Genomic DNA, 14925 nt, shown 5'->3' on the forward strand with positions numbered 1-14925 from the left:
CGAAACAATTTTACTTTTCAAAGAGAAGAGCGAACTGTGGGGGGGGCAGGGAGAAACAATGAATGAATGGAAAATCCAAGTCTCTGTAAACTTTCATTAAAATTAATAAAAAAATTAAATTAAAATTAACTTAAAAAGTAAGTAATCTATTAAAAAAAAAGAAAAAATCTGTGAATAGAGACTAGACACACTGAGATGGGAGAAGGAGAAGGTAACAGCGAGTGACGAGGTCATGAGCACAGCAGCTCAAGGCAGGTTCAGGGAGGGGCATGGAGGCTGCGCTCTCTATTCACCGCCATGTGCACAGGCAGCAATGTCGGCAACAAGGAGCACTCGCCGTGATGACGTGGCCAAGCAGACAGGCAACGTGCACGGACGACAGACGTGGCCAAGTGGAGACCACGTATCTCCATACACAGCCCTGACGGCACAGAGGACAGACGTGGCCAGGTGGAGACCACGTAGCTCCATACATAGCTCTGAAGGATGAGATTTCTACTTTTAAAAAACTTGGGGGGGGGGAGGGAAGAAGATACACAAATAAAAAATATTTTGCAAAAGCATTAATCTTTTATGAGTATCATAAATGTACTTATTAAATGTGAACTCAGTGCATGTGTGATGGCATATAGGAATATACCTACAAGTTTACTTAAGTCTGGCAGAGGAGATTTCATACACACATATGAATGTCCTGAAATATGTCCGTATGTAGTAGATCACACAGCGGACAGAGATACGTAAACTTAGGAGCTGTAACCACCATGCACAGATGGGCTGCTGGTCCTGAGTGTGGAGGGTCATCAGCTCAGGGAATATCTAAGTGAATTGGCAAATACAGTCCATCATTTCCTACATGCCATGTTTCTGAATAGTGAGTAGGGTCTGGAAAAGGTTATGTGGCCATCTAAGACACAGTTACAGGTCTGTTCTCACGCAGCGTAAACAAAGGGACTAAAAAAGCAATGAGTTCACAGGGTTTGAGGAGCACAGGCCCGAGACCTGAAGTCCTAGATGGTCTTCAGTTTCCACCACCACCTGTTCTGCTCAGGATTGTAACAGAAGGTCCAGGACAGACTGGAGGTGGGGAGGGAAGCACAGAACAGAACTCCAAATTAGAGGGAAAAGCTAATTCACTGAGAGAGACACAAGTGGCTCGCCCAGACTCAGGCCTTTAGAGCCTTTCTCGTTCAGAACTGACCTGCCTCCCAGGGAGCCCCTTTCAGCCAAACACCACCAACCAGACAAGACTGAAAGGGCAGAATTGGCCAATACCAAGGTTCAGGAGACATAAGGGCTCAGGAAAAATGAGAAAATGGAAGCCAGCAAGCCAGAGAGGAAGTGATAGGAGTCCTAACATCACAGGAAAAAAAAAAAAAGAAAGTGACTCGATTGTTGAAAGAAAGCGGATTGGTTCTGTAAACTGTCATCCAAAAAATACTTTTTAAAAAGATAATAAGTGTTCTACTGACCACCAAAGAAAAGCTGTCCTTATATTACAGTGGCAAAGAACTTGACTGGTATTTAAATGTTATGTGGAGAGTAAAACTGGCAAGTGACGAATTTGTTATTTTGAGGGAGTTTCTAGCAGTATTTTGAAGTAACTTGTAGTAAAACGCAATAATAAAGGCAGAGGTTGAGAGTTAAGTTGTACAGAAGGAACCAGAACTTGCCAGGTCATTGGCTGGGTTTATACGAGGTCACCTTGCAGTAGCGTTGATCTTCGTTCTTTTGCAGGGTGACTTGCAAACACAGAGTGCATGCATCAGGAGAGGATGACCATGAAGAGGTCGCCCACAAGAGGCTGCACGGATTGCCAGAGGCCATCACAAGTTCCTCTTAACAACCTCCCGCGGAATGACACAGTCCAATCTGAACTCCTAGTCATCACAGACTGTGAAACAAATTCCCATTCATTAAACCCCCACTTCATAGCATTTTGTTACAGTGACCCTGAAAATCTGAATCACATTCTGTTTAGTCTAAATTAGACGACAAAGAACTAGTCTAAACGCAGAAGACACATGATTGGATCAGAGAAAAAACAACTTGCCGCTGTCGCATTGTTCTGCTATCTTAAGCTTCTTTTTGGAACTGATACTGATCCCAAGGGTAATGAGCTCTTGAGGAGAAAGGGCAACATGAAATCTTGAACTCTCAATCAGTGCAACTGCAAACTCATCTCTGCACCAACGGAGCCCAACTCCTGCTTCTCTGAGCCTCACCCAAGGTGGGCACCGCACGACAAACTGTCTCTTTGCTAACATTTTCCTCATGTAACAGAGTCAGGGCCACCGTGGGGACAGATTCCATCCTCAGGAACTGTTAGCATCCTGGTCAGTAGTAAACATTAGCCTAGGCAGTGAGCATGTGTACACAAATACTCCCTGCTTAAAGGAAACACGTCTGCTGTGTAGTTTACTGCCCCAAAGGGAATCATCTCCATCAGCTAGTGACCACAAGCCACCATGAAAATGTTTTTGAAAGGAAAAGACTTTTCGGGGGGAGGGGGAGGTCATATGTGCAAGACATAGTCGTTGTTGTTTAGTGTCATCGAGTAATAGACGACTCATAGTGACCATATGAACAAAAGACCTGAACGCTTGTATAACTTTGGTCATTTCTCCACGTTCATAGAGTTTCCAGAGGCAAGCCATTTCGGAAGTGGATGCCACTCCTGCTTCCAAGCTTGTTTTAATCAAGGAGCTCCACCAAACACTGTCCACCATCGGTAACCATTATCACATTTGGTACATCAGGGTCACAGTGTTTAGCATCACAGCATATAGTGAGAATCACATGATACTTAAGAGATACTGGGGGGAAATAGAATAAAATTTTATTAGCTATTTTCATTCAAAGGGTAAGGTATCCACTTTTAAACATATGTGAATGTTTTTAACCTAAATTTGAATCAAACATATGTTTGCTAATTATCCTCCTGTATGTTTGTAGAGCACTAGCTCATATGTCAATATTATTTTAGAAGTACAGCTCCTTCTGTTCACTCTGAGCTGAGGGGAGAAAGAAAACAAAAATTGCCTTTAAAATGTCAAAGTGGGAAAGCAGCTTGATCATACCTGTTCTGGAAGCAGTAAAAGCACACCCTCGTCTTGACCAGTGTGGTCTTTAAGTTTTTCAATCATTTTAATGGCTCCCTGCCACCCAAACAGAAAATTCAAACACTGTGTGGTCCAACCTTTCTCCAGCACTCCATTCAACAACCACAGCACCCACCAGCCCTGTCCACAGACAAGACACCTGCCAAGCTCCAGACATGTTACTTCCTCCCCATCTCCTAGGACCTTTGACGCAAACATCCAGGGTACTGATACCTCTGCCAACTTGATTCGCTCAGCCTCCCCATCAGAGACCAGCTGCTCCACAGATGTCTCTGGGTATCCCACCTCCCCCTTTCCGAGCCAAACAGCATCCCATTCCCCCCTGAGTCATCATGATCTTTGACGCACAGCCTTCAAGTGTGTCCAAGTCCCCGAACCCAACAATATTCAAGATGTTAGACATTTCCTTCGGAGCTGGCAAATAATTCCTGTAATTTCCACTCTGCCGTAAGATACAGAACTCGGGAGGGCAAGAAATCAATTTTGAATCTACGGTTTGGGGCCTGTGAACCAAAGCTGTTCCCTCTGGATTAATCAATGGCTGAATTACACCGTTCATCTTGGAAACAAAGCATAGACATTGGCCTCTTAAAGTCAGACACAGTACAAGTAAAATTTTTGCTGGCAGGTTTAGAACAGAGGAATCAGAGACTCAGCAGGCTTTGAAAATCATCAAGCCCTTTTAATTACTTATATTAACTGCCATTATTTGCAGACCTGGGACGTGGGTGGTGTTAGCCAAGGATGATGCCCCATCATTGTTTGTTGCTATTTCTTGCCGGGCTCTCTCAAGCGGCCTTCGTTACTCATTTTGTCATTCTTCTTCCCATTACTTAGCTTAAATATGAGTTGCTCTGAAGATCATTGATAATTCACATAAAATATAGTCCTGTTACTTTTCTTTTCTTTAAAAGGAGCATGATAATTGCAAACTGCAGCAAACGGAGCTGAAAATATCTCCCCAGGCAGTTGGGCATTAGGAATTAGATTAAAATGAGCCCAATTTATTTTTAAATGACCTGGTAATTTGTAGGAAAGATTTAAGCTGCTTAAATTTTCATCAGTGAAAACTGGGAGGTTAAAAAAAAAAAATCAACCGTTGGTCACTGGGGTAGGAGAACGAGTCATTTCTCCAGAATCCCAAGAAGCAGTGTCGATAAATCCTTGTTTAAAGATGCACATTCCTACAGCAACATCAGGAAAGTTAACACAACTCCAAGCTGCTTTGAAGGAATAAAATACAGCAAGTTCAATGACACATCACAATCACAGTGCCAAGATTTGAACACAGAACAAATTCTGATGTGGATTTGCCACCTAGAGCCCAAGATGGTTTTGAACACCTCGAAGGCTTGCATTTATACATGAGAACTCTGGTTACAAGCTTAAGGAACAAGTAGATTACACAAAATTTTACCACATATACTATGTACGTGTTACCAAAAGTGGCTGGTCCCTGGAGAAGGATGCTGAAAATGATAAGGAAGATGTTGTTAGGTACCTTCAGGTTGACTATAATCCACAGTGACCGTGTGGATAGCAGTGCTAGCCCTGCCTTACCCTGCTCCAGCTTCTGATTTCCACTGTGCACAAGCTCCGGACTGCAGATTCAGAATTGATTTCTTGTCCTCCTGAGTTCGGTATATAGCACGACTGGAAGGACTCCCTGTGCTGCCTTGCAGCACTGATCTCCCATGGTGCTGCTCACTTTTGCCTTCATGAGGTTAGGTTTAGTTGCTCAACTGGTAGTTACAAAGCTTGGGTTTTCTCTTTTTCGTATGTGTTCCAGGAGTCTGGTAGGGGCAAGATTTTTGTTGTTTGGGCTCTTAAAATAATGTTTAATATTTTTATCATTCATATACATTGTGTTTCATGCCTGTACATTGTGTTCCAGTCATTTACATTATATTTAATGAATTTATGTTGTGGGGTATTTTCCCCCCTTACAATCATCCCAGCAACAACTAATTTCACCTAAGTGTATAAGCCAGCTACCTCATGCTCAAGGACTGCCAAGAGAACAAGCAAGTCTATCTTTTCATAGCCAGTTTCTGATTTGTCCATCCCTATAAAACTAGCACTCTGAGGAAACAGGCATGTTCCTTGGGCTGAAGGATCTTCTGTTCCATTTGGAAACTTCAAGCCTCTGTATCCACAAGCAAAGTCCACTCTAGAGCAAACTCTCAGGTTGCAGCAGTCTGCCTGAGCTCAGACCACGGACCATCTGCTCTTCATCTAGCTGGTTCTGCTCAACACATCTGTGGCTGGGTTCAGACGGACATCAGCTCCCAGCACAGGCATCCACACTTCTCCTTAGCAAGGGAATTTCAACCATGACTGAGCTTTTCTTGAATGTGGTCTTTGTAGGACCAGATTGCAGAGTGTTTCTTTTGTCATGACACTATTGTTGTTTTGTGCCGAGTCACCTATGACTTATAGTGACCCTGTGAACAACAGCTCTAAACGCTGACCTCTCCTAAGCCAGTATCACTGACTCTGACACACCTAACCCCCATTACTCCAGTTACTGGGTCCATCCATTTAATCCAAGGTCTCCCCCTTATGTGCCGAACCTCCACGCTTCCAAGCATGACGTCCTTCTCCAAAGACTGGTCCCTCCTGTCAACATAACCAAGCTATGTGAGACGGAGTTTCAAAATCCTTGCCTCCAAGGAACAGCTTAGTTTCACTCTCTCCAAGATAGACTTGCTTGTTCTCTTGGCAGTCCTTGGTATGTATGTTCAATACTCTTGATCAGCACCACAACTTAAAGGCATTGATTCTTTTTCTGACATCATTAGTCATTGTGCAATTCTGATGCACAGCAAGTAATTGTGAAGACCATGGCTTGGATTAGACACACCTTAGCCTCTAGGCTGACGTTCTTGCTTTTAAGTACTCTGGAGATATACTTCAGTGAATCATGAGGGACCTCTTTTAGTGTTCAAGGAATTCAGAAAAAGAGAGAATCCAAGAACTGATTAAGTTTGTCAAGGCTAAAACTGGTTTTAAATATTAAAAACCATTTTGATGCTCCTATGTTTCCCAAAACTGGCTCTGGCCCACTGTTTTCTCCTACATGTATTTACACAGGATGGAAAGTAAGAATGATTTTCTATTTATATTTTATTGTGAAGGTTTTCTTGAAAACACACTCATTTGATTTTAACAAGCAGATTTTTATGGAAGATTTAAGACTATTATAGCTTTGGTATACATACACTAAAAAACCTGACGCTTGAGTGGTGAACATAGAATGTATATAGTAAATATAAGAATTCTCTTTTCTTAGAGGCAAGGATGGTAAAATTTCATTTCACAAACGTTGGGCATGTTGTCAGGAGGGTCTAGTCCTTGGAAAAAGACATCACACTGGGAAAGGGGAAGGCAAGAGAAAAAGGGAAAGACCCTCAAGATCGACTGAGAGAACCTACGTCTGTACACTCAGTTCCACTCCAGGGGCCCACCAGGCCTGCCTTACACCACTTTAACTGGAAGTATCTTAATCAGGTGATGCTGCCCTGCCCAGCCCCACCCCAAACAGTGTACCTCTCACCCCTCAGATGCCTACCAGCTTCTCTTAGAAGCTTATAGCCTGAATCTAGCAGCTGGCAATTTCTAAAACCCACACCTCTGCACTTGGCTTCACTCCAGGCCTGAAGGCCAAAGACACTTCCCCCCTTCTCGGGATTCAGCCAAGATACCACCCTCCCTGGGGAGATCATCCTGTTCTGCCTGCTGTGTGCCTTAACTGGAAAGCCCTAGAAATCAGCATCCCCAGAAATATCTCTTTAAACAGAAAAACAAAGATAAGATCCTTCCTCCAAAACATCAGCAAAAGTGTTGAAGTGAGTCAGGGAACCTGGCTGCACCACTCTTCTGATCAAGGAGGGCAATAGACTTCAGGAGAGAGGGTTGAAATAACAACAAGCCTTCCACCCTAGAAAACTTAACCATGGGATCACTGAGGAGGGAACAGACGCAGCTGCTCCCACCCCACCCCTCAGTTCCAGTAAATTTTCCCACAGGACCTGAGAGGAAGGACCACAGGCAAGGTGACTTACCCCTCTCCTCCCTATTGGAGTGATGGGCTCCCTAATTGAAGCAAGTCCTCCCCAGAGCCCAGGAACCTGCGAGAAATCCAGGCAGACTGAGCTGCCCTTCCCTCTTCTCGAGCAGTAAGCTCCCCTGCCAAGTTAGTTACACCAAGGACCACGTGGGACCCCAAACAAGGAAAACTTCTATCACAGGAATGACACAGATGAAATAGACTACCTCACAGTCTACCAAAAAAAAAAAAAATGAGATTTCACCCCAAAAAGTCAATAAAACACAGAGTCATATAATAATGAAAATATGGTTTCTGCCAAAGATGTTCTTTTTATGATTCAGGTTCCTCAATCCAAATGGGATAAAAATGGCTTTAAATCCAAAAAAAAAAGACGTTACATTTACATAGCATTTCTCAAGTGTTGCAAAGTCAACTAGTGTTATAGAAAAATGCTAGCACAAAGCTATGAACTACAGTCAAGTATAATGAAAACATAAGTAAGCCGTCAGAGAAAACTCAGAAACTTACCAAGGAAGTGAGCCATGAAATAATAAAGCGTGAGGTTAAATGTTCAAAAAACTCAACATCTAAGAAAAGGTGAAAACCAAAGATCAAGATCCTTTGTGCTGGAAAAGGAAAGTCCTGAAAAGAGGAAGAAAAGAGCTTAGATCTGTTAAAGCTTAGATCATCTTAATGAACAAGAAAGTTCTAAAATTCTGTCCCAGTCTTCCAGAGAGACCAGAATTCCAGAGAAGGATGAGACCATTCTTGTTTCCTCAAAGATTTCAATTCCAGTTGAGACAAAAAAACCTGACTATGACAACAGAGATTATTCAAGTTCCAGATGTAGAGATGGAAGGAATGATTCAACAAGAAGAAAAGATTCTCCTCCTCAGAATAAAATTCTGCATTTGGGCAGAAAAATAAACCAAAGGAGGAGAGAGATTTACCTAAGAAGGGAATAGGAATCTAAAAAAAAAAAAAGTAACAAAAGTCCCTCAAGAGACATAAAACCTCATGAACACAAAGCCACTGAATTAAAAGCTCAAGTGAAGAGACAAAATCTATAGATAAAAATCCTTGCAAAGATCATGAGACGCTTACAGTAGAAGCAAGGAACAATAAAAAGTCAAGTGGCAATAAACTGCTGTATGAACTCACCCTACCTGAGACATAGATTGAAAAAGAGCAAGTCCCTGGTCAGATGGACAAGAACACGGTCAATGTCCAGTTAACCACACTCTTCTCGACAGTCCTCTGACTTAACTGGAGAAACTGATGAAGCTGCTTTTGAATCAGACTATAATGAAAGTGACAGTGAAAGTAAAGTTTCCTTAAAAGAGGAAGGCACATCAGGAATAATTTCTAAAGAACTAGAAGATACAGTGACAGAGAAAGCTAAATAGAATCTGGTTGGTCAAATAGGCATAACCATGAGTCAAAGCCAAAGCAGCCCAGTGTTAGTCCAAGTAGAAGTCACAGCCCTTCAGGAAGCCGTAGCCAAAGCCGCAGTAGAAGAGCCAGCTCAGCAGCAAGTCAGGACAGCAAAAAGAAGGAAAAAGTAGACGGGAAATAGCATAAGAAGCCTAAGAGTCATGTAACTCCTGAAGAAGAATTAGAAAAAAGCCAAAAACATAAGAAAAAGATGTCAAAAAGAACAAAGCAAAAGAAAAGGAGAAGGAGAAAGATGACTAATGGTAAAAGAGTAAAATCTGTCTGTAAAAGGACAGATTTTTTAAAAAAATAATTACTTAGTCATCCGTATTAAATTTTGTTATGATGTAGAAAGATTCAAGCCTTGTAAATAATGACACGGAAGACCCTGTGGTACACTTAAAATGTTGCTTCATTATTTGATTTTTCACATCGGAGCTTTATCACATGAACTTTTGTACTGACATGTGAGTTGTGACCATGTAATATGAGAAATTTTTCTAGGGCCTATTATTTTTAACCACCATTAATTAGTTGAAGTGGAGTTTACTGTACTGTGAAATTTTTCACATCTGAATTTATTTAATTGCCTGGCAGAAGCTGTTATCAGTTCTAAAATATCAGTAGGATGATTTGCTGACTTCATTACAACCCTGTTATGTCACTTTTTTATTACAACAAGAGTTTTCAGTAAACTTAAACAAAAAACAAACATACACACACACACACACACACACACAGAGAATCAATGGATTTCCTGAAGTGGGAAAGTTTGATGAAGCTCCCTGACACAGAATTCAAGAACAATGATTGAATATTATCAAGAGATTAAATAAAAACTTGAAAAGTTGCAGAATTCTACAAGTAAAAGCCAAGAGGAATTAAAAAAAAAAAACACCCAAAAAATCCAAGACAATGCAGATAAAACAAATAGGGTATTAGAAATCCTAGAAAAATAAGAAAATGCTATCCAGACCAGTGGCTCAGGATCTGTGAAAATGTTGGAGGGACAGATGAGCAAGGTTGAAGAGATAGAGCACAGAATTAGTGAAACAGAAGTAAACGCTCCCAACACTGACCTGCTAGAGCAAAAAGCAGAATCAAAAAGGAAGGAAGGAAGAAAGCCTGGGAATAATGTGGGACGCCATAAAAATATGAGCATAATTGGAATCTAAGAACTAGAAGCAGAAAAAAAAGCCACTGAGAAAGTTGTATGAGACTTACTAGAAGAAAACTCTCCAGGAATAATAAAGAATGAGAGAAGATACAAACAAGAAGCTGAGCAAACTCCATATGGCATATAGACTCCAAAAAGAAGAAAAAACAAACAAGGTGTATCATAGTCAATTTTACCAGAATCAAAGACAAGGAGATAATTCTGAAAGTGACAAGGGGGAAATTAAGAGTAACTTACAAATAAAACCAAGAGCGGATTTCTTAGCAGAGACCATGCAATCAAGAACACAGTGGAAGGACATATATCAAACATTAAAAGAACACAACTTTCAAGCAGGAATATTATACACAGCAAAACTGTCTATCAAATATGACAGAAAGATCAAGATACTTACTCTCAGAAAAGCAGAAACTAAGGGTGTTAGTTAAAACAAGACCAACATTGCAGGAAATATTGAACAAGTTCTTCTTAGAGAGATGTACCAGAAAGGAGGAGGGATCAAAGTAACCAGCAATAACAAAAAGAATTCAACAAAATATTGCCAATAAAACCTTGCCTATCAATAGTTACACCAAATGAGAATGGTTTAAATGCATTAGTGAAGAGAAAAAGACTAGCAGATTGGATTTAAAAACAAACAAACAAACAAACCCTAACTCATCAAGTGCTGTCTACAAGAGACACAAAAAATGTAAAGACAAACTAAAAATCAAATGATGGAAAAAATTATACCAGGCTAACCAGAGAAAAGACATAGCAATATTAATTTCTGACTAAATAGATTTCAGTGTAAAAACTATCACAAAGGATAAGGAAGGACATTATATAATGGTTGAAGGGTCAATAGAACAAGAGGATATAACAATAATTAAGACCTATGCCCTTCAAATTTTGTAATCTTGGAAATCCAAATGATAGACATGCAAAATACAAAGCAAATATTAACAGGACTGAAAAAAGAACTATACAGCATCACTATAATAGTAGCAGACTTCAATACAACACTCTCTGTGAAAGACAAAACTACTAGAAAGAAATTCAACAAAGATGCTGAAGAATGAAACCACACAATCTACCAATTCAATGCCATATATATTATACAGGTTAATGCAATCCCCAGAAGATCAGTATGCATTATTCACCAGTGCACATGAAACAGTCCCCAGTATAGATATTTTAAGTCACAAGCAAGCCTCAACATATTAAAAAACTTCGAAATAATAATGCCAACCATTTTCTCGTACCCTGTTCTACAAAATTAGAAACCAGTAAGAGGAAAAAGGAATTGGGGTGGGGGGAACCATAATACACCTGGTAGCTGACCACCACCCTGTTTGAACATGAGTGAGTAATAGGAAAAATTTAAAACCATTTACAAGTTTCTTGAAACAAATGAAAATGAAAACACACCTTACCAAAACCTCTGGGATACAGCAAGAGCAGTATTAGAAGTCAATTCATAGCAATAAGCAAACATATTAAAGCAGGATGAAAAAAGGAAAATAAATTATTTAAGCCAAGATCTCACACAAGTAGAAAAAGAGCAAAAACATCCCTGAAAACTTCTAAAAATAAGGACATTATAAAAATTAGGACAGAAATAAATGCAGTAGACAACAGAAAAACAATTTGAAACTATTAAAAAGGCTAGGAGTTGTTTCTTAGAAAAAGTCAATAAAATTGACAAGTCACTAACAAAGGAAAAGAGAAGACAGATCATCGGAATAAGAGATGAAAAGGGTGATGTCACAACAGAACCAACTGAAATGAAAAGGCTAACAACAGAATATGAACTTTGATAAATGTCGATAGTTGTAGAGGAGCCTTCAGGCCTTTTGTTCATAGGGTCGCTATGAGTCATGCTCGACTTGAAGGCAATCAACAACAACATACTTAAATATGAAAACTTAGAAGAAACGGGCAAATACTTAGACACTCACAGCCTATCCAAACTGGCACAGAGCAACCCTATTACCAACAGACATGAACATCACACCTGACCCTTATCCAGCACCGACATCATGATCTCGGATATGCTTGAAGCCCGTTACATTCACTGTCAATCTCTCTGGTTTTTTGGTTTTCTTGACAACCCTCAACAAGATGGATTGAGACAGTGACTGCAACCATGGATTTGAGCTTGCAGAAGATTGTGAAGATGGTTCTGGAGAGGGCAAGGTTCTGGTCAAACTAAAGAGAAGAGAGTTTATGATGAGGTTAGAACGGCCTCCACAATGCCCTGGAAACACACACACACTTTATCTCATCTCACTCCTCATACATCCTGTCCCCTCTTCCCTCTCTCTTTCTTTGAAGCTTAGTTCTTTTGCTCCTCTGGTCCCTGGTATACATTCTATTGATACAGGATCCATAAAAAACTAAATCTCTCCACTTGCTCCAAGTCCAAATTCCCAAGTGAGAACTCCAGTCAAATGCACTTACTTAGCTCTTGGGACCAACTGGGTCAGACAAGTGTATCTAACTTGGTGGCAAATGTGTGCTGGGCACCATTGTCCAATGCAGACAGATGCCCACTGCTCAAAGTTCCACTGAACACTGTTGTGTTTGCCACTGTCATGCTACCACAGATGATCTTCAGGGAAATTCAGACTTTGTACTCAGCAACTTCATATGAAGTCAATTTTAGAATAATTTTCCTCAACTAATTTACACTAGTCTTATACAACAGACTGTTTAACAAGCTTGTGCAGGAGTGGCATCCACTTCTAAAATAGCTTGCCTCCAGAAACCATATGAACTTGGAGAAAGGATAAAAGTTACCCAAGTATCAGGTCTTTTGTTCACAGGGTCACTATGAGTCACTATGACTCAACGGCACTTAACAACAAATTACACCAAGGAAATAACTTATTTGGAAGGAAAATAAACAAATATGAAGCTGCTATTTCTCAAATATTATCTTATTGATTCATAATAAACAAAGATTGATAAATGTCCAACATGAGTTATTCATTATTTAAACTATGGAATGTTACTTTCTAAGAAGCAAACCATTAAAACTCATTACAATAGAGGGAAGAGAAAAGCACTTTTAATAAAGCATATAATTTTATGTCTTGGTTTTGTTTTCTATGATCAATTAAACAAGCTACTTCAAATACTTTTGAAAACAAACTGCTAGGTAAATTTTCAAAATTAATTATGAAATATTAATTTATGAAAGTACACCAGTGAAGAATATGGAAGTATCTGTGTTTAAGAGTAGAACAGAGGCTGGTTTTCCCTCCAAATAGTATTTATTAATAACAGTAAAAATAGCAACAATAATACTGGTACTAGCATTAGCTCTTCACCCCAGGTACATTTTACATAAACTTGTTAGTCTAATCTCTAGAAAATTTCTATAAATGCTATTGTAACTGTCATTTTGAAATTAGAATTTAAGGTTTTGACAAGTTAAGCAAATTGTTAAGACTGCTGTAACCTCAAAGTCACCTAAACATGATTAGATACAAATTCTGATGACTCCATAGTTTGTACAGCTTTCCAAAATGGTGGGTGGGTGGGGTGTGTGTGTGTGTGTGTGTGTGTGTGTGTGTAAGAGAGAGGAGGGTGAAAGAAAGAGAATCAATCATATGAAAATAAAATATTAAATGCCTATTCCTTTTACAACCAACTGAAACCCAAGTTAAGAATGGAACAAAGGCTATTTTGCCACCATGCTCTGAAGGAGGGTAAAAGTGTCAGGTACGTAAACTAACTAGTTAGCTACGTTTACCCATTCTGAAAACATTCCATGTTTATATTTTCTTATTCCCACTCCCTCAATTGTTCTTTTAAAAAGAAATCTACTTTCAGAAATAAGCTTAACCAAGTAATTAAACTGATACTAAAAGAATTCTTAGCATAACTTGGATTTGCTGAGATATGAATGTGTCTTCTATCAAGATTCCTCCCTCAGGCAAAACGAGGCAAGTACAACACATTCTAAAGTCATGTCACAGATCAGATCACTCAGAGATATGATAGAATTAGTCTTATGACAGTGCACATTTAATTGAATTAGGGAGGAACAATTAATTAAATGACAAAAAAGGATGAAAACATCAAAAATTAACATACCGTTTGCATTAATATGCCAGAATGAGGGTGTCATTATAGATACAAATATTTAAATTGATAGAGTTCTCACAAAGATTTAAAAATTTGCTGTGTGAGCATTTACACGATAGCTAAATCAGAAAAATCTTTTGACGTTAAAAGAATAGAAACACATTTTTCCATAGTTTCTTTCGTGAATTAGACTACTTATTGTGTTTGAGGTGAAGGTTTACACTGTAAATCCAATTACCAGGAAGGACCAGCGCCCAGAGAAGGACATCAAGTTTGGATAAGTAGTGGGTCACCGAAGGAGGGGAAGCCCCACGGAGATGGCCTGACACAGTGACTGTATCAGGGGGCTCATCTGCTGCCGAGATGCTGAGGAAGGTACAGGCCGCGGCAAGGTTTCCGTCTGCTGTTCCGAGGTGGGTACGACTGCACAGCACCTAACAGCTGCTCCTCTGACCTCGCCTTCTAATGCTGCTGTCCAGAAGGTGCTGGCCTGTGGACACATGCGATGCTTTGTGTGGTGGTGTTTTTCACAGTGCACTGTACTCGTGGACATCACACTTCTTGGGTGCTACTCCATCATTTCACTATAAGGTGGCTGGGGGATGCGGCAGTTTTCAGTCCAGGGTTAGATTACCACAGGGCAAGAGTCTCAGAGAGTCCTCTAGTCTCACCTGGTCTGTTGAGGTCCTGATCGGAAGTCACAGTAGTGGCTGCTAGGCACCATCTAGTTCTTTCTGTATCAGGGGAGATGTGGCTAAGACTGGGATTGCATATGCTATTAACTCCATAGACTAATTTCTTCTTTGGGACTTTAGCTTTCTTCATTTTTTTTTGCTCCTGGTGATTTGAGACCAGCAATTGTTCCCTAGGTAGCAGTCTGCAAGTGTTTAAGACAATGGGTGTACCTTAGCTCATTCTATGAACTGCATTTGCCAACTGACCGAGATGTCCCACAAAAATAAGATGCTAAAATCAGTTGACCATAGGTAGATGAGCTGATTTCTGGGTTCTCAATTCTATTCCATGGTCTATGTGTCTGTCTCTGCACCAGTACCACCACAGCTGTG

At 40.1% G+C, this 14925-nt stretch overlaps 1 pseudogene; it reads left to right on the forward strand.

Annotated features, from left to right (window-relative positions):
* The first annotated feature begins 313 nt into the window (after positions 1-313).
* Positions 314-8749, forward strand: LOC102848070 (annotated as a pseudogene).
* The last annotated feature ends 6176 nt before the right edge of the window (positions 8750-14925 follow it).

Source organism: Elephantulus edwardii, unplaced genomic scaffold, assembly GCF_000299155.1.
Source record: "Elephantulus edwardii isolate Elephantulus edwardi_28Jun2011 unplaced genomic scaffold, EleEdw1.0 scaffold00200, whole genome shotgun sequence".
Classification (NCBI taxonomy): domain Eukaryota; kingdom Metazoa; phylum Chordata; class Mammalia; order Macroscelidea; family Macroscelididae; genus Elephantulus; species Elephantulus edwardii.